We start from the raw sequence: 18,005 nt of genomic DNA on the forward strand, positions 1-18,005 counted from the left end.
ATCAATTCAGAGCATTGAATCCGTAAAAACAGGGCTATTAAAATGAAGGGAAAAAGAATTTAATTAGCAGTGAAAACTGATCGCTGATTACGAAAAGGGTTAAAATGAAAACCTGTAGGCACTGCGGTCCTCCGGGCCTGGAGTTCGAGACCCCTGGTTTAAAGTATAAAATCTTAACGCGGATGTTCAGAGACATTTTGATTCTCGCAGCGTTGCATGCGAAGGGGCGTGTATTCCAGTACGCGCGTGACGTCACGGGACTGATTGAAGTAAGTACTGTAGTTACAACAAGCAGTTACAGCCCGCAAGCCTGTCCGGACTGCACCGTACTGAGCGTAAAGAAAGCGGACCACCCCGGGCCTATCAGGTGGGTCTTTTGCGCTGTATCGTCTTAATGTTTGAAGCTGTTAATTCTCGAAGATTTGAGTTTTGGTCTTATTTGAAAATTATTCAGTTTGCAATTTCTTTACTTCCAAGAAGTTCATGAAAAGTAGCGACAAGAAGAAAGTGCTTGTTGTCGTCTGATGCCGCGCGCGCGAGGTTTATTGACAGAAGCAGTAGTTGATGCAACCGAAGGAGGAAAAAGGAAAAGCCGTCGGCTTGTTGCTTGTTTCTCGAGGGTGTGTGACTGCTGTGCAAGTCGCCACACCCAACCAAGAGTCTTGACGGCCTACGAGCTAGCAGCGGACAGTCATTAGTATTTTTTTTAACTTTTGTTTACTAATTCAAAGAGGCAGCAGATTTTCGAGGTCTTCACACGGTGACTTAGTTTGGGGACGGTGACTTGTTCTCGGTATTCAGTAACCGTGATTGCTGCCAGGCCGGAGGTCCCCGGGGAACAGGCGCATTAAACGCGGAAGTGATCCGCCTCGAGCAGCCGCAGAAAACCCAGGTAGAGCCGCAGTCAGCTGAAAGTTCTTGTCTTGTAGCGGAGGCCGGGCTTTCAGAAGGCTATATCAACCGACATTCATTGCGGCTTGGTGGGGTGGGGTGAAGAAAGTTGGGAATTTAAGCGGACGGAACGCGATGGGGCCTCGTTTGGGGTGCCGGAGAGAGGGTGGGCCTGATAACGGGACTTCTGCCATTTTCCGGCCGTTCGGACGTCAGGTCGCATAACATCATGCGTCAGCTTCTAAAAAGAGCGAGCTTCAATTGTCATTCACTTTGTGTAAGAAGAGTACCTCATTTTTAAATATGTACGTGTTGATTAAACCACCCACATGTAAGCCATTTTGAAGCCCATGTATCCGTAAACAGCTTATAATGGAGTATGAAATTCTTTATAGAAAGAAGCGACAGTGTGGAGTTTGTATGTTCTTCCCTGTTGTTGTTTTTGTCACATTCTAGAAGACTATTTTAATGAAACATTATCAAAGCCATTTGTTTTTCAGGATTATGGGCAATCCCAGAATGGGGTTCTAGTCCATTTAAAGTATAACTTAATTTTTCAAGTCGAAGTTACTTCTTCACAAACATGGTATACTGTATATGCAGTTACCATGCAAAACTGTTTGTGTCCAGCAATTTGTTAATTTAAAAAATATATCTTCCCCACACTGGTGTTTTACTTGGGAGTTGATGGAGACTAGAGTATAACCAGAAAACAAAAGCCTTAAAACGTCTGAAATGCATCTATTTTTCCAAGACTGTTATTGAGTAAGGATCCACGTCTTGTGATTACACCATACATTGTAAAACAGCTTATGCATTTGATTTTTTTAACAAAAAATTGTCATTTTAAGAAAACTAGCTGTGCACACTACCTTAGCACTTGTAGACTTCTGCTAACCTTTCACTCAGTGAAATGGTGTTCTCCAAATCGTAATAAGCTGTTTGTCCTGTGTGGTTGGTTTTGTTTTGATTTACTTATGTTTATGTGCGTACGCACACAAGCAGATTGAAAAACATACTGCTTTTCTCAAGGTAAGAATATCAGGAGTATGTGATAAGATTATTTCCTGATCCTTTTTTGTACAAACGTGTCAAACTTGTAAGTTTTAGGCTGTTACTATCCAGTGGTGACTCATGCCCCTTTGCCTCCATTGATAAGTGCCAGCATGGGTAAGATTTTTTTTTTTTATCTATATATCTCTCATATATATTGGTAAATGCTGGGTTTTGGAAAACACTTTTACATAACAAATACATATCTACCATGATTGTGAAGAAACAACTTTGAGTTGAAAAATGCCCAACTGTGACAGTACATTTTCAATTTCACCATTTTCTTTGAATATTAATAATACATTTTATTTATATAGCGCCTTTCCCATGCTCAAGGCACTTCAGAGTTTAAGAAAGAATGGCAGGGTATATAGCATTGTACTAACCAGGTAAATAAAGAGTAAGATAGTAAATTCAGAGAAAAAGCCTAACAGACCACATAATTGATGGTCTAGCACACACACACAAGTTGACATAAAGGTAAACTGAGAGAAGGGTAATAAAGTCAAGTAGAGCTAAAAGCCTTCCTGAACAGTTGAGTTTTGAGTTGTTTTTTTTTTTTAAAAAGAATTCATGGAGTCTGCTGACCTGGTTAATTTCGGTAGGTCATTCCAGAGTCTGGGCGCTATACAGCTGAAGGCCCTGTCACCCATGGAGTGTAGATTAGTGTGGGGTACAACATGATTGCCAGAATCAGAGGAGTCTGAACACGCATTGCAGCTTAGTGGGCAGACCGGTCAGAGTGCCCATGTTGACCCCTTTGTGGGGGTCTTTGTGTAGGTATCTACTAAGAGAGGTCATTTTAGTATGTCCATATTTAGGGGTTAAAAGAAAAACACACACACACACAAACAAAATAGAAAAACCAAAGGTACCAAACCAAATACTGCAAAATCTCATATGCTTTGACTGATTTAATTGAAATTCGTTTGCATAGAAAAAAGAAAATTAACCAACACTTTTTGTTGGTATTTGTCATTAGTAATGGTTTAGCAAGTGGAACATTCTAATGCAGTGCATCCCCCACCTATTTCACTACAGCGTTGACAGTGATTGCGTGGAGAAATGAGGCGTGTTGTTGGTTTATGCAAACAAAAGCTTGCAGAAGCGAAGTAAAAGAAGCAAAGTTTGAAGAAGCTTAATGAAGACCCGTTTGGCAAGTGCTTACCAGTTGCTGTGGCTGTGAGTGTACTCGGTTTGGCGCAACTGATCCAGAAAGGTGTTTAATATGTATTACCCCCCCACACTCGGTTTGGCGCAACTGATCCAGAAAGGTGTTTAATATGTATTACCCCCCCATCCCCGTCCTATCTGTAACCTTGGACTACAATTCTCATAGGCCAGTTTGCTGCTCCGGGTGATTTCATCAATGCTCACCAAAGTTAAATAAGGCATCAGTAAAAGTGACATGTTACCAAAAGCAGTTGCTGCTTTTTAATTTTGTAAATTTTTTTTTTTTTTTTTGTTCTATTACTTTGGGATAATAATTGTCTCTCGGGATCACAGTGTTTATCTTCGAGTAGTGTTTATCAACTTATATGATTTTGGAACCAATTTTTCCTTTTTGATCCCTTGATGACCCATAGATAACATTTGAGGAGAATGAGTGGTGTCCTCCTTTGTAACTTTAGTGTGACTAGGAGCCCAGGCATTATCCAGCACTTCAGTGGATCAGATATGTCACATGTGACAATAAATCGAAGATAAAAACGTGATCAATTTATTGGTGCATATAGCCTTGTGTTTTTGCAAAGCCAGCACTGTTCACTGTACCAATCAAAGATCATCATTGAAGTTAAGAAAACAAAGAGGAAATAGAAGGAAAAAAAAATGTAAATTAATTGATAATATGGAGTTCTGCTGCAGTCTTTTTCACACCAACACTACCAAGGACTACCAAGTTGAAAAGTATGCAGCTCATGTGAACTAATAATAGCCCCAGAAAAAAATACAAATATTGTATACAGAAAAGATCCTAGTTACACAGTACAACTAATAATCCATTTAACCAGTGACACTATAAGTGAGGCCAGTTGACATAGAATAGATTCCCGGCCAAAGGCGGATAATACAGCCAGTGGGTTATAAAGCTTAAGCATAATAACATTCCTATACTTGTACACTACACATTGTGCTATATAACCTAACATTCAGTTAGCCTTCCTAATGGCTGCTGAATACTTTCTGGAAGCTGACCGTGAAAGTCCATTACAACTCCCAAATCCTTCTCATAAGCAGTACTTTCAATTTTCAGACCCCACATAGTGTATTCAGATCTAACATTTTTACTTCCTGCATGTAATACTTTACATTTACTGACCTTACATGTCATCTGCTACAAATCTGCCCAAGCCTGTATGCTGTCCAAGTTCCTCCTATAATAATTTGGCATGTTCTAGATTATCTGTTACTCCACCTGTCTTGGTACGCTCTTCAAACTTAACCAGCTTATTTATTTTTCTGTACAGATCATTTATATATCAAAAATGGTAGCAGCCTACGAGGTGGCCCTGTGGGGCACCACTCTTAACATCACCCAATTATGAAAAGGCTCCTCACACCATCCATTTCTGCTTCCTGTGTTTTAGCCAGTTCTGCACTGACATTGACACATTACACTCTGAACTCCAACTTTTTAGTTTGATGCCCAACCTGTCAGGTGGAACCTTATCAAATGCTTTCTAAAAGTAACCAGTGTTTGCTGCAAATTAATTTGTTTTTGCCTCCGTTTTAATTGACTTGCTATTTAAAACTTCAGCCCCTTAATTTTTTTCTTAATTGTTAGCCAAACAATAATATACAGAACAAGCAACACATGTTGTTCATACAATATCCGAAAATAAAGAAAGGCTAAGGTCTTTGTGATGTTGATCTGCTCAGGTCTGCAAAAGGTCCACAAGTTTGTTGGTGCTCTAAGAAAAAGAAAACAGTTTTGGAAATGTCTTCTGGGGTAGAATGAGAGCAGCAACAAGTCATGGAATTAAATAATGGATTTAATTAGCATAAAAAATCTGCTTCTAATTAACAAACTGGTGTTTGAGGATCTGACTTAGATGGTCTTCTGTTGGCTTACTTCATATTTGTCTTTATTTGGCTGCCATTTAATATTATCTAATATTTAGTATTAATAATAAAATTTCAGAGGTCTGAATCTTAAAAAGAGAAATAAATGAAGTCTATTAACAGCAGATGGTGGTCACTGGTTAAAGTGTTAGGAAGGAAAACCTGCAGTTACTGCAACCCTCCAGGATTCGAACTGGACAACCCTGATTAAGCTATCGGTCCTACACCCTTATCCTCATTGGTTAAAAGTGAGAGTCAGTCTACGAGTTTGGAATGTGGGAGAAAGAATAAAGAACCCCAAGAAAATCCAAGTTAGACAAACAAAATTCCCCTTGTAAAAGGCTGATTGATTACCGAAGTGCTTTAGTGTCCTTTGCTTTGACAATACACGTAACTGTCAGCCAGTTCTAATATGGAATACACTGTACTGTAATTTTAAAGCTGCAAAAACTAACTCGAAATGCAGAATTGCACAATTGGTTAAGACTTGTAACAGCGCTATCACTTTAAGAGCTGGATTCATATAGTGGAACTAAACATGGTCTTGGCGATTCCTGATGAGAGTGTTAGGTTAGTTGCCATATTTGACACAGCAGATGTGCATCTGTATACATGGGCATGCCCTGTAGTTCTGCACCTTTCGGTTCCTGCCTCTGAAATACAGCGGCTTCCTGTGAATTTGTAGTGGACTAAGGAGGATTGGAAAATGAAAAGAGTGAATGTCTATACAGTAAGGACAATGTTTTCATGATGAAAATGGAAATCGACATAATGTATAAACCATTCAGTTATTTTTTGAAGTCCGTTAATCCGTAAATAGCCTTTTGAATACGAGAGAGAGGACAACGTTTGAAAACTACAAAAACACAGGCAAATTGCTAAAAAAACCAAAGTAGGGTTGAGCTTTCTATATAGCAGTTGCACCATTAACAGCATGAGTCATCACAAGAATGTTATTTAGACATACCCCACCTACCGTAAATATGTGAAATGTAAAGTAGTAATAAAACAATCTCCTGTAAACTGTTGACTCATGACAGTAAGTAGCCCAAATGTATTCAGTATTGAGCATTCTGTTACTTGTATAATCTTGAGTATTACTAAGGTTTATAGAATAAATGAAATATCCTTAAAATCTTTAAACAGAATGCTATCATTTTACAGCAAGGTGGTGACCTTGCAGCTTTGGGTTTTAGCTGTATTCTCTATTCTTGAGTTTTTTTTTGTTTTTTTAAAGACCTTTTTCCCCCCTTTTTATTTTTGATATACTAACCGAAATCGGGATTTTTTTTTTTTTAATTATGGTTACCTGTTTTAACTGTGTCAGACCCATATTTAATATAAAGAAGGTGGCTAGACCACAGAACACATTTTAAAAAGGGACTATGGCACGGTTTAAGAATATGTAGTTAATGTTCCTCCACACACCATGGATACAGTATTACAGATTTGCAAAAATTAGGTCTCATATATAACTCCTTCATCAACGTTCTTGTTTTTGTCTTGTTTGATTATTAACATTTAGATTCTTTGTTTAGTTAATTGAGTTTACTTTTTAAAGTACCTTGCACAGGTTCTTAATGTGAAAACACTACATTATTTCTATATTTCCTTTCCTATACTGCCAAGGAATCCAACTCAAAGCCCACTGAACAGACCTGGCCCTTGGACCTTTTTAATGCGGCCCACGTCATCAATATTCAAAACATGTTATGTATGGCCCAAAAGAACTGTTTTTCCAAAAAAAAAAAAAAAAAAAAAGCCTTTATTAAGCATAAAAGGTGTCATTTTGCTTGGCTTTTCTCTGCATTTCATATATAAATTCTATCTGTAATTGACATGTACACTTCACATTCAAATGCCTCTCTAGTGATCATTGTGTTTGTGCACTGCACCATGCACTACAGCCACTAACCTGGAGTTAGCATGAGAAATGGGCTGCTCATAATGACCCAACAAGAAAAAGGGAATAGAAGGTGTGACATTACACTGTCATAAAAAAAACTTCGCTTCAACTCATGGAGGAAATGCTTGTTCAATTTTTCACTCGACTTCTGTGCAGCTTTAAAATATAAATGAAGTGGCAATTTTGGCTACCGGTCCTTCCGCTACTTACCAGACTGCTGCCGCTGCCCTGCACCATTCTTTTTGTTTTACTTTACTTGATTGTGCTTTGTGGATAGAAAATGCATTTGCATTTCCACTCGGGTTAAATGTGATCAGTCTCTTTCTTGACAACTCTGTATGCTTCATCACCAGAGCATTTCAGGTACACCTTTTTTTTTTCATTGGTCGTGATGCACAGAATAATGCCAGAGTATATTGAAGTAGTTTGTTTTTACCAACAAATTCTCACCTGTGTCTGGATTGCCACAGTCTCTCAGGCACCCTGAACTGGTGGTCTTCCAAATTCCAATTCACATTATGTTAGGCTTCTCAGAGGTGGTATTTAGCTGACTGTCCTTTATTTTCTTCAAGTGCAAGTTTGTAGGTTTATTTTTCTTTATCCTTTTTTTTCTTTATTTTGCCTTGTACAATTTCTTGTATTAGGAATTTGTTAGTTTTCGCAAACCCCTTGGGGTCAGAGCGCAGGGTCAGCCATTGTACAGCGCCCCTGGAACAATTACAGGTTAAGGGTCTTGCTCAAGGGCCCAGCAGAGTAGGATCTCTTTTGGCAGTGACGGGGATTCGAACCGGCAACCTTCTGGATACCAGCGCAGATCCTTAGCCTCCGAGCCACCACTCCGCCCAATTTGGTTTAATAAAACACTTCAGAGAAAAATGTTAGAGTGAAAATGATCTGTTTTAGGCTTCAAATCATTTGGATGATATCTTTGGAAAGGAAAAAAAATCTATAATATAAGAACCTAATACTGCGGTGGGTTGGCACCCTGCCCGGGATTGGTTCCCTGCCTTGTGCCCTGTGTTGGCTGGGATTGGCTCCAGCAGACCCCCGTGACCCTGTGTTCGGATTCAGCGGGTTGGAAAATGGATGGATGGATGGAAGAACCTAATATCGTAGACTAACAAGCCAAAAAATTAAATAGTCTGAGATTGGCAAGTATTAGTTTCTAATTATGCAGTTGGGTTGGAACAAAACCTGCGGCCACTGAGGCCCTCCAGGACAGACTTTGCCCGCCCTTGGCTTAGACTATACTTGTTAACCCTTTTATACTACTTCTAAGATTGCTTTCAACATTAAAATATTTTACCTTACTAAATCTATTTATGTGCAACAACTATGTGACCTCTAAGTCTAATTTTTCTTCCACAATACACTTCATAACCATAGCATTTCGTGAAACATATATTTATTCTATATAAACTTGTTTTATATTGTTCTTAGATATGCAGTACTAATGTGAAAAGTTTAAATTATACAAAACCCCTGACCCAACGTAGCCATGGTGTGTCCTTTTTTTATTAAGTATTAAATATTGTTTACTTTTTATAGCTGGCATTCTGTTTGTTAACTTATCCATTGTTATTGTTTTATATATTATTTGCATTTACACATTTTGTGAATAAAATATACAGTACTTAATTGTTAAAATGCTAAGTCAAATTTATATTCATATTTGTAGTAAACTACTAGTTTTCTTTGGCATCATTTGTTAAAAGGTGGAGGGGTGCATTTACAGCTTCATCTAGGGCAGCAAAAACACTTGAGCTGATGTCATTTTTTTTCCACTCAACAATGGTTTCATGGCTACTGGTTTCTTTCCTAAACTGCTATAAATAAAATAAAATAAAAAAAAGGGGGCTAATGTAGCAAGAAGACCATTTTAAGGCTGATGTCCAGACAATACAATTGAACAGAGAGGCACCTGTGTGTCTTGTTTGTAAAGAAAATATGGCAGGAGTTTTTTGTTGATATATTCTGACCCATGTTGGTTATTTAAAGTGTTACTTTTGTACCTTAATAAAACAGAATTTGACACTCCTGCTATACTTTATTTTTAGAGTTGGGGCACATGTCCTCTTAGGACTATAGTGGTGGATGTTTTTAATTGTAACTGCTTTGGTGATCAGAGATTCATTTATTCTATAATCTGACATGTCTCTTCTTATTTGTATGTCTCCTCAGAGAGGTACACACCAAAAATCAAATAACAGCATACAGAGTGCAACATATACAGTATGCATTATATGCTTTATGCTGTACTGTATGTATACACAAATATGCAGAAATTTAAGAATTTAGCAGTGTGCATTACTGTAAAATCTTTGTACACTGTAGTGCATTTGTTTCATCCCATCCTTCAATAAACACATACAATTATGCAAAACGTACAGGGCAGGCGAGACTGATTTGCAGCCATGAGACCTCTGCAGTATTAATTCATATTCTCATAGTTTCAAAATCTTTTAATAAATGCGTGCAATAGTCACAATTCACCTATGACTGTACAATAGCTTAAACCCGATTTCATGCCGCCACAAATGACACATCCCCATGACCCCAAAAAAAGAAAAATGGATGAATATGAATTCTTATTCTACTTCAGATCTGGTTGTCATGCTAACGACCATATACTTTTAGAACGCCTCACTGTGACTGCTCTTATCTTTAGCCAAGCAAGAACTTTTTAAAATTGTTGTGGGTGTTTGAGGTTTGAAATATTCCAGACAGAAAAAAAGACCACCTTATAATGTGGCCCATTCAGTATTCTGTCCCGCTGATAAGTTCAAATTCACATAATGTGAGAGAACTTCTTGATTCATTAAAAAAGCTACCCCAGGCGTGAACTAGCTTGGGAACTTCAAACATTAGCTACAGGTTATCTTGGGACATGTCGGGTGAATAAGAATGTACTTGTTTGGACTGTTCTTTTAAAATATTTCTTTATTCTATAAATGCTTGTACGGCTTGCACATTTCTTTCCTGAATGAAAGGGAGGGGCAGAGGAACAGAATAGCTAAGTGCGTGACAAGTGACTTTCACCAGTCTCTGATGATAAACGTGTCCAAGATAAGCAATGCAAAAATCTATTCTCTGAAAACTGCAAAGGCTGCAAATTTTCAGTGCAAAACTATCTCTTAGATTGAGGCAGATTTCCGTGACTATTAGTCTTTGCTTTCCTGTTTTTCTGTGCAGTAGGTGGATAGAACCAATCGTGCATTAAATAAGCCTGGTATTTTTATATTTGTTACGCCTCACATATGATTGTTTAAAAGAGTAAAAAGAAAAAACTTCTGACTTGGCTGTCACAGTACCATTATGCAGACATATTGTAGGGTTTCTTAACACATTTGCTGAAAGTACTCTGTGTTAGTGTGTCAGAGTGAGGATGTGCAGCATTGATCATAATGGCACAGTTTTACTTTTGTCAATTCAACAAATGAAACAAATGCAGAAAGTCACAAGAGTGAAGAGTAAAATGGCAGTAGTGAAGTTGTAATCTTCCCATCAGGTTATTAGATTTGTTTGCAGAAGATGGATTTTTCTCAAACAAGTTCTGGATAATTACTTAATTTGGGCTTAGAGACAAATAGTTATAGTAATCGAGTAACATTAGACAAGACAAGCCATTTCAGGTGCTGATTTACTGTGACACACCACATGACCACTGAAGCAATTAATGGTGCTATGCAAAATTTTCCCATTTCTAACTGTGCTCATTTCATCTTGGGGACCCCTGCTCTTCTGATTGTGCTTGTTTCACAAAGTTGCATGTTTATACAGATATTGGAAAAGTACCAAAAACCCCAAATTTTAAAACCGTGTGGTACTAGAATTTCTGAATTTTGGATAGCAGAAGTAAATGTCCGCTTTCTCCTCAATCCCTATACCCCCTGAACACCGAGTATACATGGAAAAACATCATCTGTTTTGTAGACTTATCAAAACAAAACACAGATTTGAACACAATCTGTCCTTCACGAGGGACCCCTCCTTGCTGCTTTAATGCAGCGCACCATGGAGGTGCTCAATTGTGCAGTATACTGGGGAAGGTAATACAGAGGTCAGAAAATTGGCATCGATACCAAAGTCAAGATTTTAGTACCAGTTCAACACTAACTTACAAAAGCAAACCCCACCCTAGTCTTCCTGGAGCTCTCTGTGCTTGCCAAGGGTTATGTAAAACTGGCTGTCAAGGCCATAGAGGTTGAGAAACCTGGAGTAAGAAGCTAACATAGTCTTTTGGAGAGATTGATAAATAATGAAGTAAAGGCTGTAAAATGCTTTTATTAATTTCTCTATACTCTTTCAGTAATATTATGCACATGCATGTATAAAACACACATATATGCAGCATTTTATTATAATGACCCTTTGGCCCACCACATTAAAAGGTACATGAGACATACCTTTTAAAATGTTAAAACAGGTTACTCTGAAAAGCTACACTCCTACTCTATTGTTTTATTTTCTAAACAGCTTGTAAAAAGACTGAGTGGCAGGCAGGGTAGTGTGCCACACCTAGCAGGCTTTACACACTAGTCAGTGGAGAGAAGATGGTGAAATAAATAGGTATTAAGAAAGTGACGGGTAAGGTAATGCCTTAAATAAATAATAGACTCAAAACACTTCATCTGTTCCCTTCCAAATCACTATGGTTTTTGAAGCTATGCCCAGCCAATACAAAATTACTGCAGTTTCATTTAATCAGTAGCCTCGACAGTTTTTCTTCTCCATCACAGATATATGGAAGACAGGAATCTGACAGATATATACATAGACAGAACTTAATTTGTCTCAAGGGTAAATTTGAGCTTTTAGAAATATAACATAAAATAAAAAACACGTAATGGTTGAGACTACAAGTTATTCTGGAGGAGAGGAGTTGAAAGTCTGAGCTACAGGGGAGCAATGGGGTTGGGTTCCTGTCTAGGCCTGTCCCTTTAACCCCTTAACTGCCCTCTGCCGGATATATCCGGCATCGTTGTTTTATTGCTAACGCCATACTGCCGGAATTATCCGGTACATTTGCCAATGGTTATATGAATGCCTGGCGCGTAGTATAACTGACGGTTTGGCGTGGGTATTATTACTACATTGTATTTCGACAACTCTGTGGTTGTTTTGGCCGGTTATGTGATGTGATTCGGAAGTGACAGCTGTGAATATGGCGAAACGTAAACTGACTTCAAGTGAGGTTTTGCACGCAATTTTGGACAATTCTGATCATGATTGTAGCAGTTCTGAAGAAGATTTTAGCGACAATGATGAGCAGCAATGTGCGCTGCATGATACTGCGAATGAAGACGCATCGGATGACGGCGATGAGTGGGTGTATCCCCAGCATCTCAACTGGACTGCTGCCCGAGGTGAACTACCTTTTCTGCATCCGTTTGAGGCAACGTGTGGCTTTATTGTTGATGTAAACAATTACACTGCTGAGCAGTTTTATGAGCTGTTTGTGTCACCTGATTTGATCAGACATTTTGTTCATCAGACAAATCTGTATGCAGCACAGTTTATTGAGAAAAATCCCAATTTACCTCCACATTCCCGTGTTCGTGCTTGGGTAGACACTGATGAAAACGAAATGAAAAAATTCATTGGGATTTTGATGTTGATGTGAATAATCAGAAAACCAGATATTGAGATGTACTGGTCTACAGATCCTATGTATGCAACACCTATTTTTGCAGCTATCATGAAACGTAACCGATTCTCTTTGCTGCTGAAATTCTTTCATTTGAATGACAACAGAAATGAGCCAGATAAGAAAGATCCAAACCGCGACCGCTTGTTCAAGCTACGTCCTTTGATTGACCATTTATTTGAAACATTTCAGTTGCCCTACATGCCAGGACCGTCAGTTGCAGTTGATGAAAGTTTATTGTTGTGGAAGGGCCGCTTACAGTTTCGACAGTCCCATTGAAAAGGGCACGGTTTGGTATCAAGATGTTTTGCTTAGCTGAGAATTCAGGTTACATTTATAGATTTCATGTATACACTGGCAAAGAGGATCCTAGGAGTAGTATTTCAGCAGTGTTGCCAGATGAATGTAAGGACTTTGGACTTTCAGAGAAAATTGTTGTGTACCTTGCCCTACCACTATTGGACAATGGGTACACCATTTGGATGGATAACTGGTACTCCAGTTGTATGTGTTTGCCCATTTCTAGAACTTGCACAACATTTAGTGGTCAATACTGCTTGAATAAATGTAAAAAAACGAAAATTGTTCAGATTTTGCCTGGCGTGGGGAATATTTAGGGAGTTGGCGGTTAAAGGGTTAAGAGGTTGGTGCTGGCCAGAAAGACCATGGCACCTAGTCCTGCCAGGGGGAGCACCTGATGAGGAAACAAACTCCTCTGAGGAGAATTGAGGAATTCTTATTTAGCTGATGTCTCTATCCAAAGAGACTTAGAATATTGGAAGATACAATTGGTTACATTTATTTTGTTTTTATTTCCAATTGGAGCACAGCAGACTTGCTCATGGTCAATAGTGGAATTTGATCCCACATTCTGAGGATTTGAAGTCCAAAGCCTAAACCACTACACCATACTGCCAGTAGAAACCTGGCTCTTTTGGACAATCTAGAAGTGTTTCTCTGGTAGTTGGGTTATTCCTTAAAAGGTCCCGTGAAGCCTTGGCAGGTGAGCTTCAAGAGTGGAGTGGAGTAAAGGCAATGGCTTTCCTGACAAGGAGCTAGAGGAGGATTCAGCAGCTTTATAATTTTGAGAAGAAGAAAGATAGGCAGTTGCAAGACTATATTGTATTGGCGGGTCCTTAAGTGGCTTAGTATTTGTTGTTTTTCCCTTTTGTGTGTAATCTTTCTCTCTTGGACCACCCTGTGAACCTCTTTCTCCAGTAGTAAACCATTTTGTGAAAAGATTTTTTGATATCTTATCATTTTGGCTTTAGGATCTAACAGTTCTACCAGCTACCGGCAGTGTCTTTGCTGATGAACTGATTTTGAAGTGTCAAGTAGCATACACTTTAATTTTGTAATTGTCAGTGTTTCTAACCAAACACTGGTCTTTCAGCCTTACCTCGCAGCTTGTAAAACCAAACTTGAATTAGTCGAGTAGCTTTTTTCTGGTTGTTCTCCAAGTGCTTTTATTTGCTCCTGTTTAAATTGAGTATCAAAACTGGACTATAGTACTGTACTGTAGCCTTGCATTCAAGTATAACTTATTTTTGATTTTGGCTTCACACGGTGTGTGTTCATCCATTTTAGAATTCACTTAATCCAGCTCTAAGTCGTGGGAAATGAAAACAATCCTGACCCGGCTAGGGCTAAGGCATAACTATTGCGTTAGTCTATTGCAGGGAACACTTACACACTCGCCCATACTCCCATTGTACAGGCTCATTTAGAGTTTCCAGTTAATCTAATGCACATGTTATAATGAGAAAGGAAATTGATATAACTTGAACACATATCTTCACAGGAATGTTTTAAGTCTACAGAGACAGTTACCAGGGCAAGAATTAGACCAAAGATACTGAACTGTAAGGCAGCAACGCTAACTTTGGCACAAAACGCTAGCCACCTCAACCAAATTTGTATCGATATTTTTATTTGCATGATGGATCATCTTCCATATCTTTCTGTCCTCTGCATCTTGTTGTGTTATACCCATGACCTGCAGTGTTCTCCCCAGAAATTTTTTCCAGCCGGATGGCATGAAAAAGTAGCCAGGTGAGGCGGGACGGGGAAATTTGGTAGTGGAGAAAATTTAAATGTGCACTATTTTTTTATTTAGTTAATTTATTAATTATTTTCCATTGCTCAATATTACTTCCATTTTTAAGGTTTGACACTTGCACCAGAATATTTTTATTAAATTTAAGAAGTATCCAATTCAGGATCCTGCAACCCTAACAAAAATTTTAAATAATTGTTATGACATAACCCAAGAGGTACAAACAAGTATTGTCGCTGTCGGGAAGAAAAGTGAAAACAATGGGAAAAAAAGTATGGGAAACCTAATGAAGAAAAATTTAAAAATATTAGATAGATAGATAGATAGATAGATACTTTATTAATCCCAATGGGAAATTCACATAATATTCTTCAAAGCCAACTTGCATATGCAGAAGATGTCTTCAGTTAAATACTTATTCTTCTTCCTAGAGGCCCAGTTGTCTGCAGCTTTTCTATAATCAAAGTCCCCAGGATCTGGGCCCTCCAAGGAGATCAGCATGAGATTATTTAGCGTGCTTTGATTCATGCGATTTCTCAAACATGTCTTGATCCTTTTAAGGGCAGAAAACCTCCTTTCACATTCAGCTGTGCTCACTGGGATCACTAGCCCAATATGAGCTAGTTTGGCTAAGTTTGGAAATGACTTCGAGCTCTGTCGTTGCCATTTTTAGTAAAATCTGTTTTGGGCTGAAGTCTTTGTATGATTGACTTTTGATCATTTTTGATGCAACTGTCAATTCTTGCCTGCTACTTTCATATTTTAAAATTGAAGGGCTACCATTTTTGGATTAATGATCGAAAAGAATGTAATATAGCGGGTCCATGGCTTCAAAAAAAAAAATGGGCCAGTGTTAACAACATGGCTCTATGGATTTATCCGTGGGAGCGATTGCACGACTGCAGGGAGTTAATGAGGTAGTTGGGGCGAGTCGTACCTGCACATGTGGTTGTGATCATTCTCAATTGCTTCATTGGCTTTCTGCGGCAGGTGATTAAGGCGCTGCGCCCACAGAGACGTGAATATCTATCTATAGATAGATATCTACAGTGCATAGATATGTACAGTGCATCTGGAAAGTATTCACAGTGCATCACTTTTTTCACATTTTGTTATGTTACAGCCTTATTCCAAAATGGATTAAATTCATTTTTTTCCTCAGAATTCTACACACAACACCCCATAATGACAATTTGAAAAAAGTTTACTTGAGGTTTTTGCAAATTTATTAAAAATAAAAAAAACTGAGAAAGCACATGTACATAAGTATTCACAGCCTTTGCTCAATACTTTGTCAATGCACCTTTGGCAGCAATTACAGCCTCAAGTCTTTTTCCAATATGATGCCACAAGCTTGGCACACCTATCCTTGGCCGGTTTCGCCCATTCCTCTTTGCAGAACTTCTCAAGCTCCATCAGGTTGGATGGGAAGCGTCGGTGCACAGCCATTTTAAGATCTCTCCAGAGATGTTCAATCGGATTCAAGTCTGGGCTCTGGCTGGGCCACTCAAGGACATTCACAGAGTTGTCCTGAAGCCACTCCTTTGATATCTTGGCTGTGTGCTTAGGGTTGTTGTCCTGCTGAAAGATGAACCGTCGCCCCAGTCTGAAGTCGAGAGTGCTCTGGAGCAGGTTTTCATCCAGGATGTGTCTATACATTGCTTCAGTCATCTTTCCCTTTATCCTGACTAGTCTCCCAGTTCCTGCCGCTGATAAACATTCCCACAGCATGATGCTGCCACCAAAGAGTTTAATCTTTGTCTCATCAGACCAGAGAATTTTCTTTCTCATGGTCTGAGAGTCCTTCAGGTGCCTTTTGGCAAACTCCAGGCGGGCTGCCATGTGCCTTTTACTAAGGAGTGTCTTCTGTCTGGCCACTCTACCATACAGGCCTGATTGGTGGATTGCTGCAGAGATGGTTGTCCTTCTGGTAGGTTCTCCTGTCTCCACAAAGGACCTCTGGAGCTCTGACAGAGTGACCATCGGGTTCTTGGTCACCTCCCTGACTAAGGCCCTTCTCCCCCAATCACTCAGTTTAGGTGGCCGGCCAGCTCTAGGAAGAGTCCTGGTGGTGTCGAACTTCTTCCACTTACGGATGATGGAGGCCACTGTGCTCATTGGGACCTTCAAAGCAGCAGACATTTTTCTGTAACCTTCCCCAGATTTGTGCCTCGAGACAATCCTGTCTCAGAGGTCTACAGACAATTCCTTTGACTTCAAGCTTGGTTTGTGCTCTGACATGAACTGTCAACTGTGGGACCTTATAGACAGGTGTGTGCCTTTCCAAATCATGTCAGTTAACTGAATTTACCACAGGTGGACTCCAATTAAGCTGCAGAAACATCTCAAGGATGATCAGGGGAAACAGAATGCACCTGAGCTCAATTTTGAGCTTCACGGCAAATAAAGGCTGTGAATACTTATGTACATGTGCTTTCTCAATTTTTTTATTTTTAATAAATTTGCAAAAACCTCAAGTAAACTTTTTTTCACGCTGTCATTTCGGGGTGTTAATCCATTGAATGAATTTAATCCATTTTGGAATAAGGCTGTAACATAGCAAAATGTAGAAAAAGTGATGCGCTGTGAATACTTTCCGGATGCACTCTATCTATCTATAGATGTGTATGTATGAGATGTATATCTGAGTTGTCACAAGGAAAGGTGGAGAAATCGAAGAATAAAAGAAACAGGAGGAGGTTAAAGGACGTGAAAGGCAGTCTTAGAAGGACAATCTGGCCACCTGAAAGGAGGAGACCACACAAGCTGGGGCCCCGTGAAGGAGCATTAGCTGTGGTGCTCTAGGGGCTAGTTTGCCCCACTGAACATCCAGGTGGAATGTGGCGAGCAAGGCAGGTGCCCTCTCTAGGCTTCTGAGGTGCGACCAAGTGAGCGCGAAGGAAGAAGGGAGGAAAGCCGACCTCGGACGGTCTGGCCGTGATGCCTGGAGGAAACCAAGATGGAGGTCGGCCAAAAGGAGCTCGTGGCTATTGAGTCTCCGCCGGCTACGCGAGCAATGGGTGAGCTGGAGAGAGAGAAGGAGGTGGGCTGAGATCAGGAGGAGTTAGACTGCATTTTAACCACAAATTTTTAATGGATTTATTTGACTTTTATTCCCACCTTTTATTGGATTTTTTATGGATTTGTATATGTACTTTTGGGGGTTTTTACTTTTTTCATGGTCCAGCAAGCTTTCTTTTTCAAATTCTTGTGCATGGCATGTTTCCAAGGTAACTCCCTCCTTGGGTGTTTATTTGAATATTTCATGCACAATGAGCACCACATACCATTTCCTTTGACCATTAGCCGATCAAAATCTTTAAACCATTGTTGGTTGATGCCGGATAAGTAGTGCTTAGATTTTATCAATTGGCAGAGTGTGTGCTGAA

The 18,005-nt window shown here is 39.3% G+C and overlaps 1 protein-coding gene across 2 annotated transcripts in view; it reads left to right on the top strand.

Annotated features, from left to right (window-relative positions):
- The first annotated feature begins 248 nt into the window (after positions 1-248).
- LOC114647308 (annexin A7-like) overlaps positions 249-18,005 on the top strand; it is a 61,756-nt gene continuing 43,999 nt past the window's right edge. The window contains exon 1 of one of the 2 annotated variants that reach the window (XM_051923469.1): positions 249-367. The gene's annotated coding sequence lies outside the window, so the exon portion shown is untranslated. The remainder of the gene's footprint in view (positions 368-18,005) is intronic. The other variant, XM_028795990.2, reaches the window with a different exon arrangement.

Source organism: Erpetoichthys calabaricus, chromosome 2, assembly GCF_900747795.2.
Source record: "Erpetoichthys calabaricus chromosome 2, fErpCal1.3, whole genome shotgun sequence".
NCBI lineage: Eukaryota > Metazoa > Chordata > Cladistia > Polypteriformes > Polypteridae > Erpetoichthys > Erpetoichthys calabaricus.